The 13,306-nt window shown below is 42.6% G+C and overlaps 1 protein-coding gene across 3 annotated transcripts in view; it reads right to left on the bottom strand.

Moving 5' to 3' along the window:
• arid1ab (AT rich interactive domain 1Ab (SWI-like)) overlaps positions 1-13,306 on the bottom strand; it is a 63,179-nt gene that overhangs the window by 35,265 nt on the left and 14,608 nt on the right. The window lies entirely within an intron of this gene.

Below are 13,306 nucleotides of genomic sequence, written 5' to 3' on the forward strand. Positions count from 1 at the left end.
AGAGAGAGAGATCAACAGGCTGTCAGGGCAGTCACTCGGCATTATCCATGATAACATATTCCACTCCAGGTTTTCCCTCTAGCCTCCCCCAGGCCACACTCTCCTGAGCTCCTCCAGGTTCAGGAGAATATGTGTGTGTGTGTGTGTGTGTGTGTGTGTGTGTGTGTGTGTGTGTGTGTGTGTGTGTGTGTGTGGAAGAGAAGGGTGGTGGTGGTGGGGGGTTGTTACTACGCTCCCCAGGGTCATTACCGACCACAGCGGTAGGCACTCTCCTGTGACCTGTAATGCACTTTTAACCCCAGTCTGCAAGGAACCATATCCCCCCCCCCCTCGACATCATGCCATGATGGGAGTCCGCACAACACGCTGCTCAGCCTAAAGATGACTGGTGATGCAGACGCCCCTTTGAAATTCCATTTCGGACAGGTGCAATTGTCCAATTGTGGCATACGACGGCAACAGAAATCTTCCCATTCCCTCAAACAAAGAAAGCTGGAGTGACTCCTTCCCCCTGGAAAGGGGTGGGCCATCGAGGCCTGAATCGCCCTCTAACGTCTTCCAATCCACATGACAAATGTGGAACAAACATGACTAGCATGCTAACAAAACCACAGAACAGAACAGCAACACTAAAAAAAGTAAAATGTGTGAATGTGAGTGAATTTAGACACTACTATTCAAAATAATAGAACTCTTTTACGTTGAAGGATTGTTCCAGTTTGAGAACAATCATTTTCACATAGAGCTGCAAAAAATTCGCAGATGAAATACCGACACGTTCACAACTAATAGGTGTGACCTGCCTAAACCACGCTCGTCAGGTAAAATAGGGCTGCACGATACGATGTTGAATGTCTCGATGGCGATATTGCTCGCTATAAATAAACAGATAAAGTGTTCTCGGCAGCATTTCTGCTGCTTTCAGTATTCTGCAGAAACACGACGAAGGAAATCATTTCCAGCTCTCTTTTATTGAACACATTGAACATTGAATTGAATATAAAAAGGCACCGCTGAAAAGGGAATGCCAGTTACATTTTATACTGCAGCTCTGCTAATGGTTTTCTTTTAACTGACACCAATAATCTGGAGTGTCTTCCGCGTGATACGCCCTGTAATGACCCTGACACACCGACCCGATAATCGGCCGTCGGACAGTCTGGCGAGGTTGGTGACTCGAGTCAGTTCGGTGCGTTCCGTGCCGCCGTCCGTCGGAGGAGCCGTCGGCCTTCATTTTGGGCGCCCTGACTTGCTGGGTCGCAAGGCGGGCAGTCGGACCCACAATCTGATTGGAGGAGCGCTAACCCGGAAATAACGAGCGGGATGAGTGACGAACGCCTCTCAAAATCGGACGAAAATCTTGTAAACTGACCTTTGTCGATCTGAAATGAAGACAGATTCAGCAACTGCATGGCCTATTTCTCGCTTAGAATGTTTTCAGAAACACGTCTCGGTGAACTGTTTTCGTAAAATACGAGATCGTATTTCAAACAAGCAGCCATTACTAATCGGCTGGAGAAGCCAGACCCACGTGACGCGTTCGTCATTTCCGGTTTTCATTTTCTGTATTATGTGGAACAGAACGTACGCTCAAGACGGCGTCGCTTCGGTGTGTTCCGAGGCACTTTTTGGACCTCGGGGAGCCGACTGATCAGTCCGACTGCCTTTTCTGCCAACGGTCAGCCGCCGGGTTGGTGTGTCAGGGGCTTAACGCGTCACAATGGCTTTTTAAAGTACGTGGTCTGCAGCTCACTATAAATCCAGGATGTTAAAGCGGCTCGAGGGGGTCTTGTTTTTTTAACTCCTCGCCCTCATTGGATCATGTTAACACGTCTGTGTGCTGCAGGCTGGGATATAGCCGTGGCCGGTCTACAGTACTTGCTCAGGACTTCATTGATCCGTTTACCGGCGTTTTCCTCACATTGCTTTAAGCTGTCGACGCCTGACACGCCATTCCACGTCCTTCGACATCCCGGAAAGATTTGGGCTGAGGCGTCTGTGATTGGGAGTGTAAGGCATCTTGTGTATGGAGGTCAGCGACTGCTAGAGAAGGATCTGTTCCTCTTTTTGTCCGTTATTAAAAGCCGAGTGGCTCTTTAGCGTGTTCCACGCCAAGGCTGGAGCACGGGTGCTGTGGAGTAAATACCATGAGCATCCGATTCCATTCTCCCACCACGCTGAACTGAAGAGTTTAAAGTTCAGAGTTTAATCATAACCAATAAAACTATGATTAAAAAGTAAACATTACAGGTACAAGGCTGAGAAAAAAAAATGACAATAGAAGGAACGATGTGTATTGTACTTATTAGTAGGGGCGTGCAATTAATCAAATTTTGAGTTCAGCGGGGAAAGTATGAAGGGAAATGTCACAGTTCAAGGTGTTTTCACTGTCGATTTGTTTACCTGTCTCACTGTTTTTTAAGTTCAGCGAATGCAACATCTTTCCAAAAGTCAATGAGTACTCGTGTTGAATAATCCTGATTTCAATATTGACCAAAATAATGGTGATTAGGATTCTTTTCCCATAATCGAGCAGCCCTCTTATTAGTTGCTGGTCTTTTTTAAAATGCATAACATATTTGAAGGAGAAAATAACACGTCAACGCGTCACATTAAAATACACAGATTCAGACAGTTGGCCCACATTTGTAAAACCTTGAAAAAAACGGTCAAACCTGTTATTTGTCGGTTTTGGGAATCTGCACGGCGGTTCATTGTTCAGGGTCTAGCACAGAGTGATTTTGGATGTATCAAAAGGAAAATGTCAGGGGCTGGAGGTGGCGAGGGCAAGATAGACACAGTGGAAAGACGATAAGGCACGCAACACGACTGAGTCCTCGTGCCTGGAAACATAAATGAATACAACCAAGGTCTGGCACCATGACCTGCCAACTGACACGTGCTGGTAAAACCTGGCTCGGTTCGGCTTGGTTCACTTCAATGTTGAACAATTGGGATTCCAATTGCGATTCTTCCTTTCGATTCCGGTTCTTATCGATTCTTGATTCTCGATTCTTTGAGGGGTGGAGTTGAAGGGGGTCACATGCCTATTTTCACAAATAAAGAGGAACGTTTTATTTTGAGTCAGTGGTGGTTTGCAGTTTTACCGCTTTTTCAACGTAAAATAAAACCAACCTAGAGCGCTGCTTATACTCCAAGGCTGCAACACAACAAGCGCCTGGCCGCTACGGAAACCAAAACATGCGCATATTAAATTGGGAAGCGATGATCGGATTTGAAACCAAATCCTCCAAACAATTCCAATAAAGAAACGATTCTACGGGAATCGGAATTTTTGAACCGATTCCAAGTAGGAATCGGTTCTCGATGCCCAACCCTACTTAAATGACAGGTAAAGGTTTACAAATATCTTATGGTGGTTGACCAATTATTTTGTTAGTAGGGCTGGGACGATATCCTTTTGTCCCGATTTAATGCTTTCACGATACATGGGTTACCGATATGGATTTGTATTGCGATTTTCATTTATTGCGATTCGATAGTATTGAGTATTGCGATTTTCTCTTCCTTCTTTAACAAAAAAGTTGAATAATACACTTCTAGAGACAATATATCATGAGATGTTTCTAAAAAAATGAATAAAAGATTGTTCTCTAAGGAGAATTCACAGAATTACAGAAACTATTTAGGTCAATCATTGGTAAAAAGAAATAAAAATACATTAATCACAACAGACCAATTTGATTTCTTTTCCCACCCCTATTTCTCATCATTCCAACTGTTTTCCAATCAGAATACATCATTTCAGCATAGTCACATATCCACAGTGCAAAGCATGCAATGTGTTAAGCCAACGAAGGCCCACCGTGGCACATTATGTCAACTATTTTACTGCACAACACTTCCACGAATAAGTCCAGTTTGAATTATGAATAATAAAAAAACTATTCAGCCTGTTGTAATAGATTACAATCATTCCCAGAGCGACTGATCGCGCTGGTATGCTAAAAACAAAACGAGCTGAACATGTAGCTGAATGTCCCAGCCGACATTGAAAGCGTCACTGTGTTACTACTATGACACCAAACAGCTTATTTCTCTCCTTTCTTCCAAATCAACCTACGTAAATCAAAAGCCAAAAGGCGTACCCTTTTTTTTTTTTTCAATGAACGTATACTGGAAAAAATCTAAACAGTGCAGTGTTATTTGCCCTCAATATTATTCAGCTCTAAATCAGAATCTATAAAATTCCAGAATATAAATAGTACTTCTTTTGTATATCGTTATAAAATGAATGTGACAAAAAAAAAAAAAAAAAAAAAAGAAGTCTGTAGTTATGTTATGATGTGAAGGGAGATATATATACACACACACACACACACACACACACACACACACACTTGTTTCTGAAACCGTCTCATTCCGTCTGATCTTCATTCCAAAAAGGTTAATGGTATATTCTGATAGATTTAAGATACATTCAGGTGACAAAATGTTAGTAAAGCCAATGCTGTTTTGAGCCTATACTTTCATCAATTATACTTATTTTAACCACTCGTGGGAAATCATAAAAGCACTTTATGAATTAGGGAAAAAACAGTACAAGGACTCCTCGAGAAATTTTAATCATGAAACCGATTTCAAGAAGTAGATTGCTCAAACTCTCCCTTAGACCGAGGACGGCACAGTCAACATAATCGTCAACATCTAATAACAGCCTCTCACGACAATCAAAAATCTGACTTTTGCTAAAAAGACACATTTCAACTAGGAGGGCCAAAACATTTGTTCCCTACTCGACAGTTTACAGAATTTAGGACAAAACTTTCCACGCGCAGCGACACACAGTCTCTGACATGGACACTGGCTGGCAACACAACTCTCAACACGCTCCACTGCACCGGCTCTTTTTTTTCTGCTCAGTCATCTAATCAATTTCTGGAGGAAAGACGCTTCCCCCTCCCCCCCCTATATCTCTCTCTCTCTCCCTCTCTCATAAGAAAAATAAATAAGCACAATTAGCACATGGCTAATCTGCATAGAGGAACGCCAGAGCACTCTTGGCAGAAGAGGTTGCACTGAGTGTATTGTGTCATGACTGGGCTGCTGCTGGATACTGCAACTAGTCCAAACGGTGTGTGTTTGTGTGTGCGTGTGACATGGGGATAGGGATTTGTAAGAGGTTGGGGAGGGTGGGTATGGACGGTGGGATTGGGGGGTGGGGTAGTGTCTGAGAGCCGAGCTTGAGTCTACGGGGCCGAGCGGAGCAGATGGCGATAAACAACTGCTGCTAATTTAATCCGCCACAAGGCCACATGGCCTCGGCTCGGCACACACACCATTGTTCTGCGTTAAAGCCCGTTCGACACGCAACGCGCCGGCGCTAGCACACGCCGGCCACGGCCGCCCTCACATGGCCGGGCGGAGTCACACACATCCACGTGTCAGAGAGGGACAGGATATCCCACTCTGGGCCACCGGTGTCAACTTTAAAAAGGGGTGAGGCTTTTTAAAGAGCAAGCCGAAGGGAATGGGGGGGGGCTTGAGCTATGAGCTTACTTCACATTAACCCTCCCGTTGTCCTCGGGTCAAATTTGACCCGTTTTCAAAAACGACTCCGTCAGAAATTTTGGGTTTCCTTTTAATCAAATTGCCCAAAAAGGACAATGAAGTCGGCTAGAAGCCTAAGTTTAACACAGAATTGGTTGATACTTTAGAAGTATATTTTACAAACAAGTAGAGCTGGGCAATATATCGATATTATATCGATATCGTGATATGAGACTAGATATCATCTTAGATTTTGGATATCCTGGTTTTAAAGGCTGCATTACAGTAAAGTGATGTCATTTTCTGAACTCACCAGACTGTTGTAACTGCTCTATTATTTGCCTTTACCCACTTAGTCATTATATCCACATTACTGATGATTATTTATCACAAATCTCATTGTGTAAATATTTTGTGAAAGCACCAATAGTCTACACTACAATATCGTTGCGGTATCGATATCGAGTCAAAAATATTTTTATTTATTTATTTATTTATTTGGTCAAAAATATCGTGATATTTGATTTTCTCCATATCGCTCAGCCCTACAAACAGGCAAACCAAGGCGCGAACAGGTGTGATTATGTGCTGCCATTAAAAAGAATGAAATGGTTTTCAAAAAGTCTCCTGACTAAACTTCTGAATGTGATTATCCATCAACACACCTTCCTCTGATGTTAACTATTAGTCAAAATACTTCAGCATTTCCAAATATGTTGTATGATTTCATATAAATAAGGTTTATTGACCATGATTGCCCGGGGCGGCCATGTCTTTCGCTGTTTAAGCGCTGAACACTTCCACTGCAGGAGCGAAGGGTTAAGCACTTTGCTCCGGGACAAGCGGCAGTGTTCTCCGCTGACATTTCCCCAGCTGTACGAGGAGTCGTGCTGAAAACACATTTTTAAAAGTAGACTAACTTTAAAAAGTGAATGCTGAGGCAGATAAAGTCTTCAGAGGTAACAAGCTGTAGGGCTGAGGAGCAACCCGTAGTGTCTGGGGAGACGTACAAATTGTCCATCCGACAGTCCAAAAAAAAAATATATATATATATTCTGTTCATGGTACTTTGAGACAAGAAAACGCCCATTAAGTTCTCACAATTGAGGAGCTGGAACAATCAAATGTGTGTTTGTTTTTGGCTTGAAAAATTACTTAAATGATTATTTGATTATCAAAACAGTTTCTCTTGGTCAACTGCTCTTCTTTACTTTACTTTGATCAGATAGTTCCTTATTGCCAATTTTGGACTGTATTTTATTCAGGCAAAGTTGTTGCACAGCTGTTTGGGTTGAATTGAATTTTAAATTGAACTTTATTTCAGTGTTTAGGCAACATTAAACATTCGAACACTTCTGCTTTTTTGATAATTGAAAAGGTACAAAATAATTTATATTCAATCAAAAAAAATATATATTGTTTTGCTATCAGAACTCCAGTATCAGTATTTTAAACAATAACCAGCCATTACAGGAACTGTGTGCAAAATGCATTTTACTGCGAGCCCTAAATGTTACACTTGTATCGTGTTTTTTTTTGTTTGTTTTTTAAATCGTCATCGCGATATCAACTGGCGCAATAAACACTGGAAAGGCTGCGACATATCGCGAAAGACACTCACTTTTTGCGCTAGTTGAAAGAAAATATCAGCAGGTAACGGCATTTTAAAATGTAACGGTCACTTTTTTAGTGCTGCCTTTTATATCCAATTCAAATGTTCAATGTGTTCAGTAAAAGAAGGTTGGAAATGATTTCCTTTCATTTCTTTTAAATTCAAAAGTCAATGTGTTGCATTTAAGCAGAATGCTGGAAGCAGCAGAAATGCAGAACTGAGAACACTTAATGTCCGTTTATTTATCGCGAGTAATATCATTATCGCGATATTCAGCAACAGTATCGCATATTTTCCTCATATCGTCCAGCCAACTTCTACATCACTAATGAGCCACACAAGTCACCCTTTGATACGGATACTAAAAATTCCTTCTTTTTTTTAAAGACCATATATATCACTTCAAATATTACTCCGCCATGTCCATGTCACAGAATTTAATCAAAATTTGTATTCATAAAAAATAAATCAGGAACCACAGTAGGAACACACAGAAACTCTCCAACATTTTTATATGAAGTGATTCCTTTCAAAAGGACTCGTGCTCTGACGTTAACTGTTACTGGAATTGTTTGGTTCACATCGGCTGTGCCGCTGACAGGGCGCTGTGTTAAAAATAGCTTCTACGTGTGAATTTCACCGACGTACAGGAGCTAGATCCGTCAACTGAAGAAGAAAAGAATTTGCAGATATCTTAGTTACACCACAATGGGGTAGCAAAGCAGTTTTGTGTAAATATTTGTGCGCTATTTATTCGGTTTGGGAAATCCCACGATCTCTACAAAGCTAACTTTTATTTTGTTGGCAACGTTAAACGTTGTCTGCCCTTTGTGTTTCTGGCGGCGGCACAAAACCACTCGAAGCGCCAGTTGAGAAGCAGCGAGGGAGTCTGACATTTTTGTTCTGCTTCGTTGAAACAATGCAGGCGTTAGCCGCCGCTGTGTACCGTTTGTATTAGCAAGCTAATTTGGGATTCAAGGGCTAACACTGGGGTTGGGTAGCTACGCAACCGTTAGTACTTGGACCGGATTAGAATGCAAATTTTGGTTCCACTTTAATGTGTCGACTGAAATATTTTCCCTCCGTCGCTCCGAAACTGGTGTAAAAATATCACACTTTCTCTGTCGTCTACCGTTAGCTAGCTACCGTAAATGTAGGCTACTTTTAAAATGCCATATTTTCCCCCTGGGCTCACCAAAATGGACGTAAAAGCATATTAACCATTCACCGTTAGGTGACTTAGGTTTACTTATTATATATTTAAGTACTTTAAAACATTAATATATTGTTAAATTTCAATAATTTTCAATTTTAAAAAAACTATAAAAAGAGCCTTTCTTTGATGTCATTTTTTCGGTTTAGGAATCGGAATCGTACAAATCCAAACGATACCCAACCCTAGCTAACACCCCCATGGTCCCTACACCTTACGGCATGAATTACACCTCGTTTCCTGGCAACTCCAACCACCCCTGAAACCTATTTTCGTCGTGACATAAAACTCCTGAAAATGTTGCAAGGCCTCATCTCTAAACGACTACAAATGGCTACGAAGGTGAGCTAACCCAAAAAAAAAAAAACCCATAAGGTGATTTACGGTAGACCATCAGCGACAAATTACCCCATCATCTTAAAAACAAAGTCAGCAAATTTAAGACATTTTTTGACCTCAATTTCACGAAATTTAATTTCAGACGTTTTAAAGGTCCCATGGCATGAAAATGTCACTTTATGAGGTTTTTTAACATTAATATGAGTTCCTCTAGCCTGCCTATGGTCCTCCAGTGGCTAGAAATGGTGATAGGTGTAAACCGAGCCCTGGGTATCCTGCTCCGCCTTTGAGAAAATGAAAGCTCAGATGGGCCGATCTGGAATCTTCCCTTTATGACGTCATAAGGGGAAAAGGTTACCTCCCCTTTCTCTGCTTTGCCCGCCCAGACAATTTGGCCCGCCCATGAGAAAGAGAGAGACATCATGGCTTGAAAACAAGCGAAGCCTCTCTTCTCCTCAATAGCATTTAAAAGGTACAGACACAGAAATGGCACATCCTAAGGAAAGCTCATTGTGGGACTGGCTCTAGTGGCTGTAATTCTGCACCAAGGCTGAATTTCAGGAAAGAGAGTTTAGATACAGTATTAGGGGACCACTAAGGTCTATATAAAAGAGACTTCAGATACAGTATTAGGGGATCACTAAGGCCTATATAAAAGAGACTTCAGATACAGTATTAGGGGACCACCAAGGCCTATATAAAAGAGACTTCAGATACACTATTAGGGGACCACCAAGGCCTATATAAAAGAGACTTCAGATACACTATTAGGGGACCACCAAGGCCTATATAAAAGAGACTTCAGATACAGTATTAGGGGACCACCAAGGCCTATATAAAAGAGACTTCAGATACAGTATTAGGGGACCACCAAGGCCTATATAAAAGAGACTTCAGATACAGTATTAGGGGACCACCAAGGCCTATATAAAAGCAATCAAAAAGCAGCAAGTCATGGGACCTTTAAGACTTTTTAAGGACCTGCGGGAACCCTGGTATCATAGGAGTTGCACGTTGTGTTATCGTTTCACTTTTTCGTAAGAATAACCACACCAAAGTCCCAGCAGCTACAGCAGCGAGGTACTCTCACTGCAGCCCTAAAGGATTAAAACTATCCACACCACTTGATAAATTCGTCTTTTAAGCCAAGCTTAAGTATTCATCTGGAAGGAGCCGACTGGTGTAGCGCAGCAAAGAGAGCTAGAGTAAACGAGACGCTAAGGGGGAAACAAACAACCAATTAAGCAATTAGTCGGCCTTCTCACTGCATCAACCTGAGAAGTTCCAACTCTGAGCTGACCGCTGCATGACTCGGGATAAAAGCAAGCAGGGCCTGGGTTGGGTAGAGGGGGGGGGGGGCGCGGCAGCCTGCGCCTGCTGGTGCCATCATCCACACCGAGCAGAGGCAACAGCACCCTACTCACCCCAGATGTTCACCCAGCTGTTCCGAGGAGTTCAAAAGATGTTCGGGGAGGAGAGGAAGAGGGGAACTCGCACACTTGGATGACACGATCGGCTCTCGCATCGAGGAGAGATGAGGGGGAAAAGAGAGGGGCTTTCCGAGGTTAATAAGAACAACAGGAACAACAAGAGAAAGACGAGAGCTAAAAACACACTACTCTGCATCTGCGTGATTCAAAGGTGGAAAACACTGCTGCTGGAACGGTCCCTTGCATTTCTGAGCACCGTATTCCAAAAGACAAGCAGCCAAAAGGTGGCTGTCACATATATATAGGACATATTCCTGGATCTGTTCAAATTTAGTTTAGCAGAGGAATAAAAAAAAATAAAAAATAAAAAACATTTTACACAGGCAGAAATGAACCGTAGAGACACCGTCTACACAAACTTTGGACTCCATCAAAAAACTCCATCTGAAGAAGAAGACCGTGAGATAAGGTTGAAAGCTTCACAAAAAAAAAGTGGACCTTGAGCCAAACTGTTTCCAAGGTAAATAGTGATCTTACATGCTCACACCATGTAGAAATTTGACCCATACCAGGGGCCAAATTTCCAAATATCTGAATATATTTGAATATGGAAGTCAGTGCTAAAATCGCTGGACTATCCCTTTAACATAAAAATAAACTTTAACACCTGGAACGTATTTAACATTACAGTGATAATAATAATAATAATTATTATAATTATTATAATAATTATTAATAATAGTAATAATTATTATAATAATTATACATTAAGCAGAAACCGATCTAAGCAATCATGTTGCAAAAGCAGATCAAATCATCTACAGGTTGCAGTTGCACTTGATGACATGTTATTACTACTCATGAATTCGACACAAAAATAAAATTAACAAAAAAAGGATGGGTGATACGAGACTAGATATCGTCTTAGATTTTGGAAATCATAATCTCGTTAAGGGCTTAAGTGTCGTCTTTTCCTGGTTTTAAAGGCTGTCAACCCTAGAATATCGCCACAATATCGTCATCGAGGTATTGGGACAAGAATATGGCGATATCTGATTTTCTCCCCATCGCCCGGCCCTAAAACAAAAATGGAACAGAAACAGCCTCAAACTAACGTTTATATTGTGTTGTACATTCACTTCTGAATGGACAGTGGCAGTAACGGGCCGTTGCCAGACGAAAGAAATACCGATAAAAAAGATACATCCCCTGACTGATTACCGTTATTTGACAGCGGTGATTAGCACACGAGAGTCAATGTTTACTGATGAACAACAACGGAGCTGCAAGGTGTTGACTGGTTCCCAGTGTGCTCTGTGAAAGAAATCTCCCGTTGGGTAGAGCAGAGCAGCCACTTGTTGCCTGCTTGAAAAATAAAATAAAAAAAAATAAAATAAAATAAAAGACGGCCTGGCCTGTCAGTGTGATGTTCAGGTTGGAGGTTCGAGAGAGTGAACATCGGCCCCGACTGCCGACACCTCCAAAAATGTGTAACTTTGCGTCGAGGTGACGCAGACGGCGAGGACTGTGATTGGTCAACTGGTCCTGTGTGTTGATAGTGGGCGTTTCAAGCGGCCTGCCGTGGTGAGTAGCAACATGCTAGTTCACTGACGTCAGCTCTGCAAATAAACTCAGACATATTTTGGTTACAGTGACGGGGTTATCCGTTTGTGAAGTGTCTATATGTCAGCAACGTTTTGAAATTAGCGCTTCGCCAGCGAGCGGCACTAGCAACAACTAGCAGTTGTGCTAAAGTTTGCTTGCTAACATAACATAAACTGGCTGGCAGACACCTCGCAGCGTAGCTACGGCGTGGAGTTGACTTTATATTTCCAGGTGACAGTGGGTAACTCCGAGGAGTGACGAGGCGAGGGGCGCTTGGGCTGGGAGCTCAGATATGGGGCTGAGAGAGCAGGGGCCGGTGGGTAATATGGCGCACGCTGCGGTGAGAAACAGCAGAAGGCAAAGCAGGTGTTCGCCATTGAACAGTGGAATAATAGGAAACTCTGAGTGACGTGTACTGCGCCTGCAGACACAACACTCAACAGGAAAGTTAAGACATTGTTGCAGGAGGAGGTGATCAATGGTCAGAATAATATTAAAACATTTACAAACAATGTCCAGACATACTCAACTCCTTTCATCAACTGTTAAAACATTTGAAAATGGAATTAAATGTCCAGTTACACCGTGGAACCTGACAGATGATCGTTAAAAAAGCATTACCTTTGCGAAGAGTGTTTACAGTTTACGGTCGACTAACATCCCATAATGAACAGCAGCCTGGCTTATTTAGGGCTACAATGTGAGTACAGTGCAAAAATGGCAGTGGCGCTCAGGTTACATGAGCACTTGAGCGGGACGCGCTCAGGGAAGAAAAAAAAAAAAAAAAAAGGCCGGCCTCCGCTCTCTCCACTCCTGCTCAGAGACAAGCCAGCGGCTCCTCCGTCAGCGCTGGAAGGCAAGACGGCGATCGGTTACATCACGTTGCCAAGGCTCGGCTCGCGCTGCCGAGAAGGATGCTTATTCAGGCTGACCATTGGCACCCTGGACGACCCATTACGATCAGTGTGTCACTCACTACTACGCCAAAAATACACCCGGCTGCTGAATGAGGCGAAGCCACTTAAGGACCTGGCTGGGTCACTGACCGCCTCATGGTTAGAGTCACAACTCTGACACACAGACACACACACAGACACAGAGACACACAGACACACACACACACACACACACACACAGGAAAACATGCTTGGTCATAATCCGAGTCACAGACTAGCAATTTAAATGCAATATTGAGTTTGTGCATGACGGCAGAGCTGTCCACTTTACATTTCAACTGCAGCGTGGAGGGGAATGGCTTCAGGCCTTGCTTCAAAACAAATGAGCGACGTTAATTTGCAGTCCTGTCTGGCACGGCCATGCAAATCTCCAGGTTCCAGAGAGGACCACGCCAACAACATTTATTATTAGTTAGCCATTAGGGCTGGGTAGCGTTCAAAAACATTTCGATACAGGTAACAATACCAACACAGTGACTCCGATACCGGTTCCTAAGTGATTTTTCGATACCAATTTTGTAAAACAAAAAAGAAATAACATTACGGCACACATCTTTCTTTTCAGCTCCTACTACGCGAGCCCTGTCTCTGTGTAATGCAGTTTTTCCTGCGTGTCTCTACGACGTGTTAACGTTAAGAC

This window comes from Sander lucioperca, chromosome 16 (genome assembly GCF_008315115.2).
Source record: "Sander lucioperca isolate FBNREF2018 chromosome 16, SLUC_FBN_1.2, whole genome shotgun sequence".
NCBI lineage: Eukaryota > Metazoa > Chordata > Actinopteri > Perciformes > Percidae > Sander > Sander lucioperca.